Raw genomic sequence first — 21,004 nt, forward strand, 5'->3', positions numbered from 1 at the left:
CGAGGACATATGACCGACATGCAAAGCAACCAATCACAGTTCGTTTTGTTCAGCATCATGTTTAGGGGCGTGAAAATGTAAAGTCGATGTCCCTAGAATAATAGACCGACGTGAAATTCATCCAAGAACGTCAAGTTTACTGCAACAATGGCGCAACAAACAAACAAAAAAACCAGCATTTAGTTGATCCTGATAAGCGCTCAATGTCCACGACGGCTTTTTTCCAGGTGGCCTTTTAAACAACGCGACACACACGTCTCCCAGATATCCTGGAGAATTCAACCAATCAAATGACGACTTGAAGTGTTTCCATTTTGTGTGCCTTATGCATCAGACGTTCAGCCAATTGGTCCTGAGACTATATCACTTTTGACACCGCACGAGTCCAATCAAAGCTGCAAGCTTATCCATTAAATCTCCATTAAAGGTAGAATAGGTATTTTCAGAGGTTAGCAATAGCAAGCTAGCTTTGAAAGCATGAGATCCCACCCTTACTTCAGAGCGTCTACAAAGCCACGCCTTCTCCAAAACACATGAACGTGCACAGCAAGGAGCAACGCGTCACGAGAGACGGCATTAAAATACCTCATGTCTCAAAGCACATAACATTACAATAATAATGAATAAACAACTTGCAGAGCTCTTACGTTTACCACCTGACTGCTGCAGTTTCATTTCGGTGTTGATAGTGTCGCCATTGAAACACATAGGCTAAATATGAGTCACGAACCGCTCCGAGTAAAAAGTCATTGGTTTCCATCTCTTCCAAATTATAGTAGTTATGGTGTGAACGCTAAGCTTTCTACAGACTATATATATATATATATATATATGTGTGTGTATACAGCGGGGGAAATAAGTATTGAACACGTCATCATTTTTCTCAGTAAATATATTTCCAAAGGTGCTATTGACATGAAATTTTCACCAGATGTTGGTAACAACCCAAGTAAGCCATACATACAAAGAAACAAACAAAAATAAGTTCAGAAATTAAGTTATGTTTAATAATGTGAAATGACACAGGGAAAAAGTATTGAACACATGAAGAAAGGGAGGCGCAAAAAGGCATGGAAAGCCAAGACAACTGCTGAAAACTTACAGTAATTAAAAAGCAATCCAGAAATCCCCTGTCAGTGGAAATTAATAACAGCTGGTTCAGTCCCAACTGATGGCCTACAAAAAGGTCTCATTGCCAAGGTGTCACACAAGACACATCTCATGATGGGTAAAAGCAAAGAGCTGTCTCAAGACCTTCGCAACCTAATTGTTGCAAAACATAATGATGGCATGTATATATGTATGTGTGTGTGTGTGTGTGTGTTTGTGTGTGAGAAGAGACTTTCAACCAGCACAACAATAAATGTTTCTGGAACAAATCGACTACCCTGCCTTAAACTAGCAGCGTTTATATCTGGGTGGATAGCGATCACGCGTAGAACACAAAACTGAGCCGAACAGTGACTTGTCACTTCCGTAAATAACCAAACTGTGTGTGAACGTAACCGTATTAAGGACTCAAATACAGGACTGACAACCGTATTCTGCTGCTGAGTGAAAGTGGCCTTCGTTGTGTAGATAAACAGATTTCTGGACTGTCGCTAACACTAGATTTTAAATTGATATCGCACATTTTTTCTTTAATACTAGAATTTGAGTTCTTAAGCCAGGTTTTAGCCTCTCTCCTTTCTCGATGGGTGTGTCCGCTTGTCTCTCTCTGCACGCAAAGGAGCGCATGAATATTGCAGATGATCAGGCTTCTTTCTGTTTTTCTTTCTTCATATCAAGAAAAAAACCCACAGTCTGGCTGAGAATGCTTTCTGAGGTCAGATACATATAGAGATGCATTTGGAGTATCTGTTATCCAGCCGCGTGTAAAGATAAACACGAATTGAAACCGTAATTTTATCTTCTCTTGCCCTGACCAGCGCTGTGAGCCAGTCTCATTTCTGCATGTGTGTGTGTGTGTGTGTCAGTGCTTGAGTAAGTATGAAACCATTTGGAAAGCACCAGTCTTTTTATTTGAACCTGTCCAGTGGACAAGCATGACTTCATCATTACCTCACAGTTCCCCATTAACGCTTATCAGAAACATATGAGCTCCACATGCTGACTGCGTTCTGCCATGGAAACTTTTCATTTTGTTTTGAGGATGTGTGGAGCGTGTGCGAGTGCTGGTGGTGGTGTTTCTATTGTGCAAGTTACTCTCGCTCTCTTTGGTCTTGCCGCTCCATACGAGTCTAATTTCGGGTTTGTTTTATCCTGGTTTTCTTTTTCACCATCTGCATGCGGCACGGCGACTGAAAAGTTGCAGCTGAGAGCACTTATGTATGTAAATGTGTTTTGCGCTGATAATCCTTTGATTTAAATTGGGGATATGCCAAACCACGTATTTTCAAAGTTGACTAGTTAGTTGTGGATTGTCTGAATAATTTGACTAATCTGACAAACTCTCACCCCACTTTTTGGGCGTAAATAGTTGTAGTTCATGAAGGCTTTGGAATAAACACCTATGGTTGGTCTTTCATTAGACATTCAGTAGATTATTGCTAGTTGTTATTTGCTGTTAGCCTATTTGTTAGTAAATTAGACAGATGGTGTTTCTGTGAATTAACAAAATCATTCAGGTGATTCAAAGCCATTACTTGTGAGTTTTTGAGTCATCATTACAGCAGCCGTCTCTCAACAGTCATTCATTTGTGAATTGTCCAAAATTGAGGCCAAAAGCAGTCCATTTTTGCACCAGCTTTTTAAGGTCAAGTACATGGGTTGATGTCTCTGACCTAAGAAATACCTTTTTTAAGAGAGGAATAACTCATATTATCATTGGAAGACCCCTTAAACAAGAGTTTAACTACCTAAAGTCCATTGGAGAAGAGCTTTTGCATTGACATTCCAGATTCCGGTCGTTTACCAGTCAAAAACTAGATTTATAAACCCACAAAATGGCGCACAGCCGCATAATGTGGTCTTAGACATATCCACATATTGTTCTGTGGGGTTATTTGATTATAGATGAACAAGCTAAATGACAGCGAGCAACATGAGCAAATCTTGTAATATAATTGGATGAGCCGGTGTGGCATAAGACCGCATCATTGTCAGGAATCGTGTCTCTGTGGGATAAGGGTCAGAATAATCTCTTTATACATGTGTGGGTGGAAACAGGCCCCATAGAGATGGTTCTCACAGACTGTAACACAACTCTATACCAGCACAGGAAGTGAGAGGAGGACAGACCCCATGAGATCGCTTTGGATGTGACACTAAGGACCCTTTTCACAGACTTTGAATGGGCTTATGTCTTGCCCAAGAGATCTTTTCCATGTCTTCTTACAACGTCCTTCTGTTTAGAGGAGATGCGACAAGTTTCCATAGTCAAGTTATGTTTCTGTCCTCAGAAAAAGTGAAGCAACAATTTCACGACCAGTCAGAATTGTGTTTAATTTGGGGCTATGTGATTTTTGGATTGTGTTCTGTATCTGCCAAATCAAAGTCATCGGGTGCAACCAATGTGTTGAAACATGCAAAGAAAAAAACAAAACATGAAATGAAAAAAAAACAAAAAACACTTGAGGATCTAAACAAGTCACCTTTTATGACAAGGCTAGTTTAGTTCAGGTTGTAAAATGTCAATTGGTACAACCAAAACGTAATGATAGTTATGAATTCACTTTTTAACATAACAAAAATGTTACGTTAAAATATTTTATTTAAAAATAAGTTAAATAAGAACAAATTGGTGTAGTACAATTTTTACTCACAATTCTCACACTATTAAATTTCAAAATTAATTGTACATAAATGGTAAAGCTGCACGATTGTTTTGTTTCAAAAAGAGATCACGATTCTCCCATGATTCTGAACCGGCAACTAAACACAATAACATGTCATTTAAAGGTTCTGACAAAATGTTAATTGCTGCAGTCTATTTAAAAGTGTTTCATTCATTTGAATGAATTATTAAAAAAAAACAATCGGTTTGAAAGAATGATTCAATGACTCACCCATAAATCCTTCACTTGTTTTATTACTGGATGAATCAGCATTTTTGAATGAATCTCTTGAATGAATGATTCAAAGAAAAAAAAAGATGTAATTTGTCGCCACCTACTGGTGTAACGATGTAATGGATGCAATCGTTAGGCTATTTGAAGCGCAAATTTACTTTCAAAAGGTGATTTGCTCTATTTTGATCGCTACCATAGACATAAGTGTTATATCCGAACTATAAACTTACTTTTATCCCAGTACTTCTGTGATCATTTGACAAATGTAATGTAAATATTGATAATGTCTACTGTGTGGTTGAAAAACCTGTTTGTGAAGCTGTTCCATACACATGGAATCTGCCTCTCTCTGCCAGGCTCAACAGCAGCGCCAACACAGATCTGAATGTTCGCTGTGATTTTGTCAAAGGTTTAGACACCGGCGAATCATTGTCTTCAAGGAATAAGATCACATGGGGATTGTGACCGTTTGACGTTTAATAGTGCAGCTCAAATAAATGGAAAGTAACACATGAAATTTTGAAGTGGAAAGATTAGAAGTATTTTTTTGTAAAATGTACTCCCAATAATCTTTTAATATTTAAAACTTTTATTTTTATTTTTACGGTGTACCTTTACTTGGTTATACCACATGACAATTTTAGAGTCTTTAAATTAAAACTTTTGTTGAAAATGGTGTAAAAGTTTTTCAAAACCAATGTAAATACAAAGAGTGCATTTCTCAGAACTTGGTACAAATATTTCCTCTTCGTTGTTTTATCCATTAGCCTTTGGTGAACAAGCTAACAACATAGCAAGCCTATCAACGTAGCATAGTGATATCTGATTAAGAAACGCTCTTTAGATTAGCAAGAACAAATCACGCTAAAGCCCTTCATTGTTTGATAAAGGGACTATACTTTTTCTCTACAATTTCAACAGTACCCATTATAGTGGTGGAAATGGCCAATATTCACCCTAGTTGGGCTGCTGTACAGCCAAAACAAACTTTGTTCAATTATTTTCACTGCAAAGCTGCTTTGAAAACAATATGTATTGTAAAAAGCACTATATAAATAAAGATGACTTGACTTGACATATTTTATATATTTATACCACAGATGCCGAAAATCCCACTATATTCATCTATGAAATTTGCATAGCGTTTGGTGTCTTGGTGACATGGATAAATGATGGAAATCCTCTACATTTTAAACTGGAACTCCATTCCCCCCCCCCCACACACACACATTTCCAGGCCTGATTATAGATGCTGTATAAACTTTTTGTTCTTGTCTGGTTTTTGGTTTTAAGTTTCTGGACTGTGTGAATGAAAATGCGCAGGCTCCTCGGTCGAATCCTCCTCTGGAGTGGCACTCGGGGTTCCTCCGGTCCAGCCGAATTCCTGCTAGCAGAGAATCCATTTGCATTGATATTAGCAGTCCTTCGCCATGGTTACGAGAGGTCGTACCCTGTGAGAGGGAAAAAAAAGAGAAAGAGATGCCAAGAGCTGACTCAAATGAGTTTGAGACGAAACCGTTTGATGTCCCAGCCAGTTTTGTGCATGCTGGATCTGAGAGGCCAGACGTCTTACGCAAGAGATTCAAATCTGACTAAATAAAATAAATGAAATGATTATTAAAATGTAATTTTAATTACAAAGAGATTGCATGCGCTTACAAACAAGGCCATTTTCATGGTTATAGGCCTAGCTATTAAAGTTTTGTAACAGTTTTAATTTGCTGGTGGTATTGGTAGGGATGTTTCTGTGGTTGTTTGACAGCTGCGAGCTCAAACAACTCCGATGTAGTTTGTGTGGGAAATATTGTTTGGTGGTGTTTACTGTGAGGCTTGACCCCCGGGGGGTGTGTGTGTGTCTGTGTTGGGAACACAGTAAAAATGTTCCAGGTCAGGAGTTTAATGGACCCAATCACTGTCATTTTACATCTGTTGAGAGCGGCACAATCACTCCCAGATGTGGCCGTCACATCTGTCTTTCTTTCTGCATCAGAATGTGGTCTAAAATACTGTTTTTACATCCAATCATCATATTAGAATGATTTCTGAAGGATCATGTGACGCTGAAGACTGGAGTAATGATGCTGAAAATTCAGCTTTGATCGCTGGAATAAATAACATTTTCAAATATATTCAGACAGAAAACAGTTTGTTGTAATAATATTTCACAATATTACTGTTTTTACTGTGTTTTTGTTCAGATAAATGCACCCTTGGTGAGCAGAAGAGACATTCAAAAATATAACAGACTCCAAACTTTTGAATGTTAGCATTAAATAACTTGCGACGGTTGCATCAAAAGTAGCTTCATTTGGATGGCATTCAAACACAGGCCTTTTCCACAGGCCGAAGTTGGATCATTGTGATCTTTCTTTAATAAGACAAACATAAACATGTCGAGACTGAATGAAGCTCCATACAGTGGTTTTGCATCGCTTCCAGTGGACGACAGGCCTTTGTTGCAGGTTAAAAGCAACGCTTTGTATCCATAAAATCCCCAAGGGGTACGTTTGTCCGACATTAAAACATTCCACCTTTGTGAATCTCAGGCTGCACTGCCATGAAAACAAAGACGTCCAACCACTCTTTTCTTCATTGATAGATCGTAGGCGCTTGTTTGATTTAACGTGTCAGATTCCTAGCGCTTCGCTTCTCGGTAAGAGCCTCGGATCTGGTCAACGAATCGCAGTCAGTCTGGAGGAAGTGGGTCTGAGCTCTCATGGTTGAGGTTGATTTTACGGCCCCCTGAACAGAGAGTGGTTTGAGGTCAGATTAAAATGTAGAGCATTTAGCCAAGCTCTTTTCTGAAGACATCCTCCCTATAAAGCCTTGTGTCTTTTTTGACAACGTAATTGAAGGTGTGAATCGTCAAGCTAATCCTTGACTCGGCTCAATTTGTCATTGAATCGTTTGGAATTCGGAAAATCAACTTTTTTACCCTCTCTCTTACGGTTGAGTACACAAACCTGAGCGCATATGTGCTAATGAAGATATATACATTCTGGCAGTCTTACATCCCTCCCTCCGGCCAAAACAGCTCAGCTTTCCCAGGAATGCACCAACAGCATCTTCAGGTGGGGAATTAGCCTGAAGTTATACACATGTATATGGTTGTGTGTGTTTGTATATGAATGTTTCATCTGGATCAGTGCAGTTGTTAGTGTTATTTTTATTGCAAAACAGCATTTTATTCAGGTTTTTTCATGGTGCGTACGAAAAGAAAACTGCCCTGTAATGTACTTTAATAAAAAAGGATTGTAAAACTTCACACACAATTAATATCCTGTTACAAAAGAAAATATCGTTTATTAAGCTTGTCTGTTTATATGCGTATGTATGTGACCCTCTGACCGTGACTTTGAGGGTGGTGTATGGCATCCTGCCCACAAAGGAAATGTGCTCTATTGCACTGATTGTGTAAAAAGAAAAAAATAACCTAAATATAACGACTCATCTGCCTGGGCGGACACACCCTACTCATAGTTCCTGTTGTCGAGTGCCGCATCACAGCTCTGTATTCTCAAACACGGTCCAAAATGTACTTTTTGCCACACCTGCCAATAGTGAGTGAAATGAGCAAGTATAACACAACTGTGTTTTGCCCTTTTTTATTAAAATTTTTTATGTTGCCATGACAATTGAATTATTTAGCTTTTTTTTGCTTACTGTGACAAACAGCCCAGTATAGGGGCTTTTGGACTGGAGGAACCTTTCCATAGTTCCTATAACTATTGGTGGAAGTACCCACTTTTCGGCGTGTTTGCACCGCAGGAACTGGGAATGATTTTGGTTATAGGAATGCCTTTCGGGGAACTAAATTAGCTCCTACTTCAGTGTAGGGTTTAATCCAGCACAATAGAGTGGTGCAGGTGTGATGTCATTTTGTAGGCCAACTGGCAGTTCGCATCACGCTGGTTCCCTCGACAAAAACCTAATAGGATTTTCCCGTAGGCTTTTGGATTATCCCAAAAAACAAGCTCTGTGATCAACAAAGTTTATGATACTTGCACGTTTTTGTCCATCGAAAAAATTCTCTCAGATGTGCACAACTTTATGAATTTTGAAGCCTAATTGCTGCTGCTAGAAGTAAAAAGCTAAAGGTAGGCTATAAACGAACTACACCACGGTTCCACGACTTTAACGTCACAATCACTGAGCTTCCGACAACTCTTTCAGGTTTTATTTAAAAACATTTACCCTGAAAGTTTGAGTTAGATTAGTTTATAATAGCGCGATTATAAGCATAACGATGCTGTAAAAGCGGACTACGTTTATCTGTTCAGCGCGATGACGTTTAAACTCCTCGACTGCCTCTGTTGTCCCATTTAGCCACTTGTTAGCAACTGCCCTTTTCAATCAAGTCAATACTGATTTATTTTATGTTGTATAATAAAACGTGAAAGTATCTTGAGCTTGTGTTCACCATCACCACAGACCTTATTTTCAGCCATTTAACCAAAAACCCATTAACTTCGGGACCGGAAGTGCTAAAATGCTAACTCACTTTCGCATTTTGGCCTACAAGGTGATGTCATACTTGCACCACTCTATAGGAACTACCGGTGACGTATGTATAGTGTGTTTAGTGCCACAATGTGACCAAGACACCACATACTCACAGACTCCATTCCCAAACAACTAGAGTCCCGACTGTGCAAAATCGCTCGCATCAAAAGTGACTTCAGAGTAAACCTACATGTTGGAGGATGGGTAAAAAGATACAAAAATAATCGCTGAAATAAGAAAAAGGTTTGGATTTGGATGAAGTCGTGTCATGCTTCCCTCTTTCGTCAGCTCGCTTCCTGAATTGGATATTGTTTAGTTCCACATGACAATCTACAGAGTGCGTGCGCGTTTGTACTCTGGGTTCCCCCCACACAATCGTAAATATTCAACATGTTTGCTATATTACACGATATTTACGATTTGAGATCGGTGTGGCCTAGACGTTCTTCCGAGCAGATTCAATCACTCTTAACACACATCACACCTCAGGAAAATCTGATAAGATAATCTGTAGAACCATCAAGATAATCAGGACTTTACCTAGGATTGTCAGAAGGGGAGAATTGGGCCCAAAATCGGCCCGATTATCTTGTAGTGTGTGGGTGTCTTACAAAATTACACTAGCAGGTGGCAACCAGTGAGTCTTATGAATACGAATATTTGAATCAGATTTGTTCAAAAACACTTTACTTTCACTTGGCAATTGTTAATTTTCACAAACAGTGCATTAGTGTTTTATCTGAAAGGTTCATAGGATGAACCCAAACACCTGACGTGTTTCTGTTGGGTGTCATGTGCAAAACTAAAAATACCTCGCATTTACATGGTCACATTTTGGAATAAATGCTTCCTGCAAGGTTAAACATATAACATTTAAATGAATCATGAAGGATAATTTGGAGTTCTTCAGATATCTCTAGATTTAACCAGGAATGCTGGATCTACTGGGAGATCTTTTAAAATCTATATTGACTGGTGATGGGAATCTGAGCAAGGAATGGCAGTTCACAAGTTCATTCTCTTCAACCTGATAATGATTGTGTATGTTACTGTGGGTATTTATGGATGCGTTAATGACCGATAGGATCGAGTTTACTACTGTGTGCTGAACTAAGAGTGCCAAAGCCTTCTGAAGGTGGATGGACGCTCATGCAAATCCAAATACATGGCATTCCCTTCTATTACTGGAGCTTCTCCATGTACAGCAGGGATCGTGTTCCTCAGAGACGCTAGCCGCCCTGTTCAAATATATGATACACACGGCCAGCTTTGATTTGGCATAACATGACATAAACGATCTGCATGCAACACAAACTCAACAAACAAACGCACTGGTATTTGAACACAGTCCGTTGGTTCCAGGCACTGTGTTCAAGTTCATGGAGAAGAAGCGCGGCTATTTTTATCCAGCTTGTAGCGTCCTGTCACAATGGATGAAGTTAGTAATTGTAACGGCAGAGTTTAGCCCGTGGTCACGTTGCAGTATGTGTATTCACTTCATTATATGTGTTTTTATTATTATTATTATAAATTGGTCATTTAAAAAAGACAAAAAATGAGCATCATGTAATTTACCCATCTGATGGATTATGGGTAATGGAGAAGGAAATTGCAGTTTGTTCTCGCATCACTGTTTACAGGGCAGGGCCCACACTCTTCAGCTGCGGTTAACACTTGCGTAATGCTGTCCTAATTTTGCTACAGTGTTGCTAAACTGGACATAACACTGAAAGATTTAACAGCAAATGGAGGGCAGTGTTCTTGAATAATGACTGAGGTCTAAATGTACAGTCTTTTCCACCAGCTCTTTACCACTTAAAGGCTGTTTCCTGGATGTGGCAATTTAGTCAAGGATGAGGCAGCGGTTTACTCTTAAAAATGACCCTGAAAGTAAGTGGCACAGCAGGTTCTGTCTGCCCGAGGTTGTATTTTCTTGACATTTATGGTGGTCCATCATGACCTTTAACAATGTTGTACCTGCTGTTTCTGCGGTCATGTTCTTTTGTAATATGAAACACCAGCATTAAGTTTGTAATGTGTTAAAAATCACAGAAAAAGAGGAATAACAACTCTAGTTTCACTCTCGCTCAAGACCGTTATTACCGGCCAACAAACCCCCAAAGGCTTTTGGTTTCAAGCCACAATCTCAATGTGACTCTTTCAGTTCTTGAACCGACCGGCATCAATCAAACTCTGTCATGGGTCGCCATGCTATAATTTAGCATTTGTATTTTGACAACAAGACCACATTGACCACCTCCCTGAGTAAAGCTGATATCATTGTGTTAAGAGTCTCCTACTGTTGTTTGTCTTTAGTACTTCAACCTTTTTGACTCCTGCGCGTTTGAGTTTGTGAAAAATGAGGCTTTTTGGAGATCAAGACTTTCTGGTTGTGTTTAGGATAGTCACTCTTGAACTTTGTTTCTTTGAGTTTGTAGCTTATTGTAATGTGCTCTTGAAGGTGGTTTTATTTATTAACAAATTAAAAAAATTATGTTCTTCATAATGGCTTCAGAAGACTTGAAATGTTTTTTGTTTTTTTTTGTCAAATATAAAAAAGTCATATAACTAGCCTACTTTAACGATGCCAATTACAGTAGCTAGGTTTTTTTTTTGATGTTTAAAAATGTTTTAGTCAATTTTATGGTATTTTGTATTTTTTTTATAGTGAGGCCGCCTCACAGGTCTTTTTAAAGAGGTTTGACCGTACATGTGTAGATATTTTGAAAGATTTTATCTCAGAAAGTATAGCAAAACAAATCCTTGCATACACAGCGCTGTGCTTTCGCATGTCCCTTCAGTGTTTTCCTAACGGTGAGATGCCCATGGGTTCACTGTGAGATAGTCGAGCCCTGCAGGTCTCAGGCTTATCAAAGCACAGCTCCAAACTCATATCAGAGTTTCCACTGAGAATGTGTGGCTGCGAAAACAGATATCAGTGTTGGGAAAGCTACTTTGAAGCTGTGGAAGCTAACTGTAGCTAAAAGCTAGCACCATGCTCTTAATTGAAATACCATTAAAGCTAGTCCACACTAGAAACTACAAATAAAAAGTATTTTTTAAAACCGTTTATTTGAATGAACCTTCTGAATGAACATTCTCTAAAACTAAATTAATTCCCCCATGTTTAGACGAGTATAAGAGGACATTTTAGGACATTTAGCATGTTTAAAATAGCGATGCTACACCACTACTCAATGGAAAAATATTGAAGCAGCTAATATATCTACTAGCCTATTGTGAAACCAACTGAAATATATGCTACTGAAATATTTTGTAACAGCTACTTTGCTACTTTTAGCATGTGGTGGACAAAGTACACAAATGAAATAGCCTACTCGAGTAAAAGTACAGACACCCTAATAAAATATTACTTAAGTAAGGAGACAGAGTGATGGAAGCCAATCAGTATGGGGATGATTAGCAGGCCATGATGATGGTCAGAGGCCAGTGGGCAAATTTGGCCAGGATGCCAGGGTTACATCCTGGGATTTTTAATGACCACAGAGAGTCTCAGTTTAACGTCTCATCCAAAGGATGGTGCTTTTTGGCAGTATAGTGTCCACATCACTATACTGGGGCATTAAGACCCACACAGACCACAGGGTTATGAGCACCCCCTACTGGCCTCACTAACACTTCTTCCAGCTGCAACCTGGTTTTCCCTGGAGTCTCCCATCCAGGTACTGACCAGGCTCAGCCCTGCCTAGTTTCAGTGGAGCTTTGGAACGAAGTGTAGTAAAGGTTTCCCTATAGATACTCAAGTACAGTAACAAAATAAAAATGTGTTACTGTCTAGCACTGCTTTTGACGCCCTAAGAGTCCTATATGTGTTTGTTTTGTGTTTATGTTGTGCGTGCGTGTGTGTGTGTGTGTGTTCGAATGACAGAGATGCAATCCACAGCAGGAACAGGAAAGCATTCCGTTTCCTCTTCCTATTCTCGATTAAGTGGACAGGAAGTTCTCTTTTTCTTTTTGATGGTTCAGATGTTTACAAAGCTGACACAACAGGGTTTGAAAAAAGACAATGTTGATGTGTCACTTTCTTTCCTTGAATTTGTCTCTTGTCAGTGGATATATGTAGGTCACCCCATGTGATCTTATTATGCAGTCATTGTGATGGCTCTATTCAGGAAGGAAGAGGAAAACAGTGACCTTGTGATGTCACAAGATGGGTCTCCGTGATGACGCCAGTGCACCGGATGGATCTGGTCCATGGCCTGTGTCACACAATCCTCACAGAATTGACAAGAACAATTTTTCAGTATTAAGAATCATGGTTTTCCTCAATGGAACAGTCGGGAGAGTCAGAGTTGTAGTATTCAGATGTCTTCTTAAATAGTGCTTGCCCGGCTCTTGTGTATCATCATCCAAGAGTGGCATTTCAAGATCACATTTGCCTCCGAATCTGAGGGGTGTGTGGTCGGTCATTAAGATTACGAGTACAAATAAAAGCAGGAAAAACAAAAAGGGGAATGTTTCATGAAAATGGATTTTTGCTACAGCCATCCATTATTGTGGACGTTTTTTGACTTTTTGACTCATTGAGACCCTTGCAGTCTGTTCCATTCCATTGTGTTCCATCCAGCTGTTTTGGAACTTCTTTTGCACTTATGATAGGAACAGGGGTCTCCATTCCTGATCCTGGAGGGCCAATATTCTGCAGATATTAGCTTGTCCCAACCTACCCAGCCAGCATTGCATGGTGGAGCCAATGTAGGCACAATATGGGCTTGAGGTATGGGCCCTACATGGGTTTGTCCATGGTTTCCATGTTGGCCCTATCTGAATTAACCACAGTATGGGCCATACATGTGTTTTTCAATGGCTTTCATGATGGCTGAAATGAAAGCATGGACAAACCCTTGTAGGGCCCATACCTCAGGCCCATATTGAGCCTACATTGGCCCCACCATGCAAAGTTGGATGAATACTGGCCTTGAAGTTTCTTGTAATCTTGAAGAGAAGTTCCATTTGATGGCAATTGAAACAACATTCTGTTGGTTATTTTCAAAGTTATCTGGAATGCAACACAAGGTCGCAAGTTGGAACTTTAAACTAACCCTAACAATATGGCATTTTCTAAACGGAACTAGTGTCTGATATAAATTCATCCAATCATGAACCGAGAATCCAGCACAATTATACAGGGCTTCCTTAAGACCAAATTAGTCGGCTAGTTGTAGAGACTGTGAATGTAGATAATTGTTTTAATTCCTAGTTCGACTGTAGAATCCAATCATATCAGAAGTCAAGTCAATGTTAATTTGCATAAACTTGAATTAATTTGCTTCAATTTGAAATTTTGTTGCAATGGTGTCAGTAATAGGTGTTACCAATAATCACCAACTCTCAAAGAAAATTAGGTCTATTTTTGTCTCATCCATTGCCATGGGTATCTCTGTCAACCATTGTGTTTTTGGGTCCAATCCCACATTTAAATACCGTTGTCAGTTTCATTAACTAGTAGACATTCGACTGTAGTATCCAACTGTATGGGGACCCATTGGGAGTCGCCACATCATCTCTTCATTTTCACAAACTGGTCTTGAACTGTTATAAATATTGTCGCAAAAGTAGCAGTTAGAGGAGTTACTAATAATCACCAACTCCCTGAAAATTAATGACTTTTGATCACTTTGTTTGTAAATCAGTTTGAGCACCCTTTTTCTAGTTTTCCTCCATATGGAGAAAAATTTTATTAAAGAGAGCTCATTTATTTTGTGTGGTCTTCAGAGGGCTTTGGGAGGAAATGTTGTGTGGTAAAGCTAACCTGGTTCGGAATCCACATGAGAGTTTCAACGTAAGTTTTGCATATTTTGACTTTGCGTTAACTCATCTTTGATCACCAAATGACATATTTCAACGTTTTTTCTTTGAAAAAAAATTCTTCATGCCTTAAAATAGCTTGAATGTAACTCTACACCCTTGCCTCATTTAGTATACGTGGTTCTATGAATATGCAAATTAGCCCCGCCTCCACTCACTCACACCAGCTCTGAGATCCACTTGTTGACGTGATTGGTAGTTTGTGATGTCAGAAACACCAGCGATTTCAAACCGCGTTTTTGAGACTGTCTTTGGTTCACTGCAGTTTTAAAGGAGAACTCCGGGCAATTTTTAAGTTAATCTTGATCATTACACCTTTGTGAGTACTGTCTATAGAAAAAATTACGAACCGGATTGGTGCTTGCAACACGGAGCTGCTACAGCTAATGCCCAGAGCTCCCACTCAGCTAAAACGGCAGTTATGGGGGCATAAACCTAAAGAGTGTCTTTGTGCCTCTTAACAGACACAAAATGCAATTAAAATGTCTGTCCAACATGAACAGGGCCCTTACATGACAACAAGATGCGTTTAGCAACTTAGCCACTGCTATTTACCCAATTTTCCGGCTACAACCGAGTTCCCACGGGACTTCAGCGCGAGACTACAGCTAGCCGTCTAAAACACTATTTAAGTGAATTTAAACAATGGCTAAGTTGCTAAACGCATCTTGTTGTCATGTAAGGGCCCTGTTCATGTTGGACAGACATTTTAATTGCATTTTGTGTCTGTTAAGAGGCACAAAGACACTCTTTAGGTTTATGCCCCCATAACTGCCGTTTTAGCTGAGTGGGAGCTCTGGTCATTAGCTGTAGCAGCTCCGTGTTGCAAGCACCAATCCGGTTCGTTTTATTTTTCTATAGACAGTACTCACAAAGGTATAACGATCAAGATTAACTTAAAAATTGCCCGGAGTTCTCCTTTAACTGGTGTTGACTTATGAATTTGCACATGGTTTGTCTTAAAGTATATTAAAAACACCACATAGACGTATAAACAACATTTAAAAGCTTGATTTTCACATTTTTCACCACAGGGGAACTTTAAAACAAAAGATTGACGGTAAGGAAGAAATGAGCCTGATAATGCATGAAAAGGTTGCAGCCGTTTCCCCCACCCGTCCATCTGTGTGTTTGGGTGTGTGCAGTCATCACGCCTCACAGGACATTTATGTGTATTAGATCAGCTGCTCTGCTAGATGAACCTAAACCCTCCCATCTCCACGGCCATGTCCTCAAGATAGAAATCATGTTACGTGAGGGTGTGACTGCAGATTACTGAAGAGATTAGACATTTGGTGATTCATACCAACATATAAACATACATTTTAAACAGATAGTTGACTAGACAAATAAAAATTTTATTGTTTGCGCACCCTCCTTCAAAACTTGATTGGTGTTTTTTTCTGTGGATCATAAGATAGTTTTGTTTAAGGAACAACTGAAATATCAGATTGAAATGATTCCTTAGAAATGTTATCCTGTTGTATTCCATGGAAAAAATTACAACACACAGGTTTGGGAAAACCATGAGAATGAGTAAATAATGACAAATTTATCTTTTTTTTTATGAACAGATTTAACAATATCTTTGAAATGGGTCTGCGTTTCATTAGAACTTCATATATTCATAAGATAAATCAGTTATTCAAGCAAGTTAGGAAACACCCTTTGATGCAGTGACGGGCTGTTTTACATAAACCACATGCTGTTTGTTTAGCCATCTCGAGCGAAAGGTCGCCAGCCCATCTGCTCCAGCTATGAGATTGAAATGACCTTGTATCTCCGCTGAGTGTTTATATGATTTGTGCTTTGGCTATGTTCGCTACACAACAGTTCCTCCTCAACATTGAGCTGGTCGTTCCCGGGGGATTCTGAGTCACTGCATCAGATAACCGTCAGGCGAGTTAAAAGCAGGTTTTCCTCTGGTACACCGGCAGTGTTTCATTGTGTCAGCGTTGGACCATTAAACCCCGTTTCCCAAGCACTGTCAGCAAACAAAGCACACTAGTTAAGGTAAAGCAGTCAATATTTATGTTTTTTTTTTCAATTAGTAGTTTTCGTAAAAATGTAGTAAAATATAAAACATTTAAAAAAATGTTTTATTGTGAGACAAAGTTATTCAGGCTTTGATGTAAGATTTTGGTCGATAAACTCTAGCATGAACACAAATGAAACTGCTGGTTAACTTGCTTTTATTGGACTATAAGGCACATGTCACACTCTGTGTCCAACACGGATAATTAGGACCATAGCCTCATTATGTCACGCCATGTTTATGAACGAAATTCATTTTGTTTTTGGGCAGAGAGGCTTGTATTGGCTGCTACGTCACAGCTAAAAGATTCGTCTCCATTCAGAAGTGCACAAGTGAAGCACCTTCGTAATCACTGGCATGAATGTGTTCATATTCTTAGGGGTTGTCAGTCATGCAGTGGTCCTGAGGGGGTTTTTATCATTTATTGAAGGGATTCCCGAGCACCATCTGTTCTGGCGTAGAGCGAGCGCAGGGATGCTCACATACTGAGATGGTTTACTGAACGCTCATCTGCCCGTTATTCTGTCAAATATAGCTTGTCAGCCGTTCAAAGTGGACTTCCTCTTCTCTTTGATCACTCTTTTGAGTTCAGACCATATCTGACAACCACAGCTGGGCAATATCACATGTACACCTCATTTATACCTCATAGGGTTGCATGAAATTGGGAAAAAAATGGCAGTACGATGTTTGACGATTATATATTGTGATATGAAAAAGACAGGAAGTTTAACCTGATGACTTGAATTGCTCTATTTGGAAATAATTATTAATTAGCTGTAGAATGATTGAGGTGATTTTGTTGGTGAGTGCATTTGCATTTTTCTTTTTAATGCAAAATTCTTTTAGGGCTGAAAACTTGAAAAATTCTGGTGTTCATATTTAAGTTAACTGTTTACAAGAACCAATTCTAACCATAAAGTGTAAATACGTGAAACATAAAGCTAAAAAAAAAAAAAAAAAAATACACTTGAAAAAAAATTCAATGACTTTAATAATTATTAGGATTTTGATTTCAGTTTTATTATTATGGGATTATATTAAGGATTATTATTATTATTATTAAATATGTTAAACATAAGAAATTTGTATTCAAAATAATTTTATTTTACTGTAAAATTACAATATTAAAATGTTCTTAATTTCTTCTTTTTTAAACAGTATGTCATCAAGCTTTTATTTTGACGGGTTGCCAACAAATAAATAAATGCTCTGTCGGTTTTATAGCGAAGGTACTGGATGTTCATTTACACGCGTGTGTCTCACAGCATTTCAGAACAACTTAATTCACTGTAAATTAACCAAGACTCGGAAACACTGTATCATGAACTACACATGTGTAAATGTGCTTTACTCTGAAACCGGTATATTGCCCTAAGCCATATCGCGATATTGCTTTTATTACGATATATCATGCAGCTATAATTTTCCAGACTTGTATAGTAATATTGCTCATAATTCACGTAGAACCCCCAATAGCCAATCAGATTGGAACTGTTAATTTTTAGCCAGCGCTTGACATTTTTGTACGCGATATGCATCAAGCAGCCAGCGAACGGACCGTGGCTAGCGTAATGATGCTGTGGGCTACCAAAGTACTTCCCAAAATCTCTGCACATTCCTCTCATAAACCCCATTAATGCTCAGGGTGACAAAAAGAGCCAAACTCAGTAGCGAGAGCCTGTGAAATTCAGAGCCGTCTGACAGAATCACACTAACAGTCCAGTGTTGCGTAAGTGTCTCGTTTCCCACAAACGGCGTGGTCTGAGTTTTTTAAAATAGCTGGGAGCTCACTGGTCTGCAATAAAACCCCAAATTTAAATGGGTTCCTTAGCCAAAATATGTCTGGAAGTGTGAAAACAGATGCTGAGTGTTTCGGTTGCAACAGGACCGAGACTAGCTTGCTTGCATAAGTTGCAGAGCAGGAATCACCTCGCTTCAGGGGCCACTAGCTGTCTGTAGGACAACACGGGCCAGACACAATTATGTAAGTACCGATGTTATCTAAGTGACCCTGAACCCCATCAGCACGGTGAATGAAGCGTGAACCAATTATTCGCATGTGGCGTAACAGGATTGAACTAATTTGAGTTTTCTGAACATTAACTTGTAGATTCAGTTGGTTTCTAACTGTGTAACTATAAAGGTTCATATTGCCATTTATGGATGAAGAGTCTTTAACATCCGCAGAAACGTTGTATTGCACAAAAGGTTCTTTATAGTGGAAAAGGGTTCTTTAGATATGTTCTTCATGCTAAGAACAAAATGGTTCTTTTAAGAAATGCTCACTGAAAGGTTCTTTGGGGAAACAAAAATGGTTCTTCGGTTGCATCACTGCGGAAACTCAGTCTTTGGAACCTTTATTTATAAGAGTTTAGCATAATTGGACATACAAAGTGAAATGATGCGTGGACTTGCAGCATGTACTACCCGCTGTGTGACCTAGCAGTGTTTAGACAGATGTGTTGGTACAGACGATAAAGATGGTTATCACATGCTGCGGAACTCCCCGAGGGCTCTAGACAGGGTCAATTTGATGGGTTTTTCCCCTCAACTGAGCTCTTTGATGGAGGTCTGTCTGTCTCTCGGTGTGTAACGGGGGTCTGTCATTTTTAAGACATTCTAAACGGAGTGGAAGGAAAAAACTTTACATTTACTTGCAGGTGCCAATCCATAAATATAGCGACATTTTGGAAAGCATTGAGAAGAATTGCAAAATGTTTTTTTGGTGGCGGCAAGTAGTGTTGTCAAAAATATCGATAGTTTGATATGTATCGATACTGAAATATCTGAAAAGCCATGTTTGTTTCATTTGCCTCTTTGTTTTCTATCTTATTTATTGCTCTATTGTTTGCAATTTGTTTTTGTTCTAATTTTATTACTTTTTTTGGTAAATGTAGTTCAACGATTCAAATAAAGTGTCCCTGTGCTGTGTGTAAGCTATTACAACAAAATTACCCAAAAATTATGATATAATAAATTATCTGTATGGCGGTATAGATGGCAGTTTTCCACGTGGTATCGAAAATGGTATTGAATATCAATATTTTTCATGGTATCGTATTGAAGTTGGAAATTCCAGTATCGTGACGACACTTAGTGGCAAGTTCAGTCACATTTCTGCGAAGTTTTGTTGGCAAAAAAGGTCCATTGTCAAATAAACTGTATAGCAATACTGTATGAAGCAAAGCTCACGCAGAAGTTAGTTTCAAATCAAGCAGCTTTCAGCAAATTTGCGTGACCAACTTGAACCGGTTGCGAAATCTTTCACCCTTGCGTTAAAATTCCAGAATGTGTGGATACCAATTGACTGGATTTCGCCCACAAACATTTGACAAATAACGGTAAATGCGACTGTGCCTTAGCTTTAGCGGTATTGGTAGTATGAATAACCAATGTTAAATAACCATCTGTTATTGTTATTAAAGTGTCATTGTCATAAACAATTCGGTCCACCCATCGAGTCTGTCCAATGTCCACAGTTTGTGTTGCCTGATCAAAGAAAACTGTATAATTGAACAGAATATTGGCTAAATAATTGTTCATAGCAAGGATGATAACTAACGATAATTATTTAGTTTTAATAATCATTCTAATTCTAAGAATAGGGAAGTCCACAGCACAACCATAATGATAACGACAAAGTGGAACTGTAAAAAAAAGTCTTAAAACCAAGTGTGCAGTCCCAAAAAGTCAAGCCAAAACATTTCGCTCGTCCTCTGACTGCAGTGTAGCTCATAAACCCCGCCAGATTCAAGCATTTTAAATGATTTGTTTCCAAAGATTGTTTCTGTCGTTTTTGGTAGTTCTCATCATGCAGATGTTCAAGTGTTCGTTTTCCCAATAAAATGTTGACAGTCTATGTTAAAATAAATACTGACATGCCAATCAAAATCCACCAGACTTTAACGAGAACTGCAGAACGGTTATAGTAAACCGGAAGTTATTCGTATATAACCGAACGTTATGCGTTGGTGTGAGTGAAGCTAATATTGTTACAGTTGTTCTTTGCGTGAACGGGCCTTAAGTTAGCAGGCTAATTGTTTAACGGAGTGCTAAGCTTGTACAGTGAGAGATTACCTCGCTAAGTGTACGCTAACTAAACAACCAAAAAAACAGGAAGTGTTAACTTGGTTCTAGAATGCGGTTATCAGTACCCTGGCCTGTAATGAAATGGTGTAGACATTGTGAGATTCGTAGAAGAGGAGCGTTAAGCATGTGTGCAGGAGTTATTATTTTTAAGATTCAAAGAGTTTGGCCTGGCCTACTCTCTCTATGTTTCTCCATTTATCGACTGAGGGGCTTGTGTAGGGAGTTGACTGTCTACGTTTTTTTAAATCTTTTGGCTCTCGTGTGCATTCCAGGCGTTTGAAGAGATAACAAGGTACGTCAGATCAGGGAGGAAGTGCACCTAGTTATTTGGAAGGCTTTGAGAGAAATCTACTGGTAGCTGATATTTTCTCTCTTCCTTCCAGCTGCAGCGTTCATCACTTTGGATGATTGTTGTGTGTTTGTTTGTTTATTTCAGGTGATCGAGCAGCGTGAGCGCTAACAGGCGGCGTGACCTCAGGCTCCCAGCAGGTGAGTCTAAATAAAGCTCATTCCCACGGCGAGTCCTTCAATTGAA

The 21,004-nt window shown here is 39.0% G+C and overlaps 1 protein-coding gene and 2 long non-coding RNA genes across 5 annotated transcripts in view; 1 reads left to right on the top strand and 2 right to left on the bottom strand.

The window, feature by feature from the left end:
* LOC309475255 overlaps positions 1 to 21,004 on the bottom strand; it is a 239,290-nt gene that overhangs the window by 37,603 nt on the left and 180,683 nt on the right. The window lies entirely within an intron of this gene.
* Positions 1 to 21,004, top strand: part of add3a (adducin 3 (gamma) a) — a 93,920-nt gene that overhangs the window by 2,675 nt on the left and 70,241 nt on the right. Inside the window, exons 1-2 of one of the 3 annotated variants that reach the window (XM_082137829.1) lie at positions 15,000 to 16,355; positions 20,906 to 20,958. The exons of 1 other annotated variant lie outside the window; for it this stretch is intronic. The gene's annotated coding sequence lies outside the window, so the exon portion shown is untranslated. Of the gene's footprint in view, positions 1 to 14,999; positions 16,356 to 20,905; positions 20,959 to 21,004 lie in introns of those variants that run through there. One more of the 3 variants, XM_082137828.1, reaches the window with a different exon arrangement.
* Positions 6,929 to 11,676, bottom strand: LOC309476602. Its single transcript, XR_014198293.1, has 2 exons — positions 7,277 to 11,676; positions 6,929 to 7,236 (listed from the first exon to the last, which is right to left on the bottom strand). It is a non-coding gene; the product is annotated as an uncharacterized lncRNA (long non-coding RNA).

Source organism: Leuciscus leuciscus (genome assembly GCF_965113295.1).
Source record: "Leuciscus leuciscus genome assembly, chromosome: 15".
Taxonomy (NCBI): Eukaryota; Metazoa; Chordata; class Actinopteri; order Cypriniformes; family Leuciscidae; genus Leuciscus; species Leuciscus leuciscus.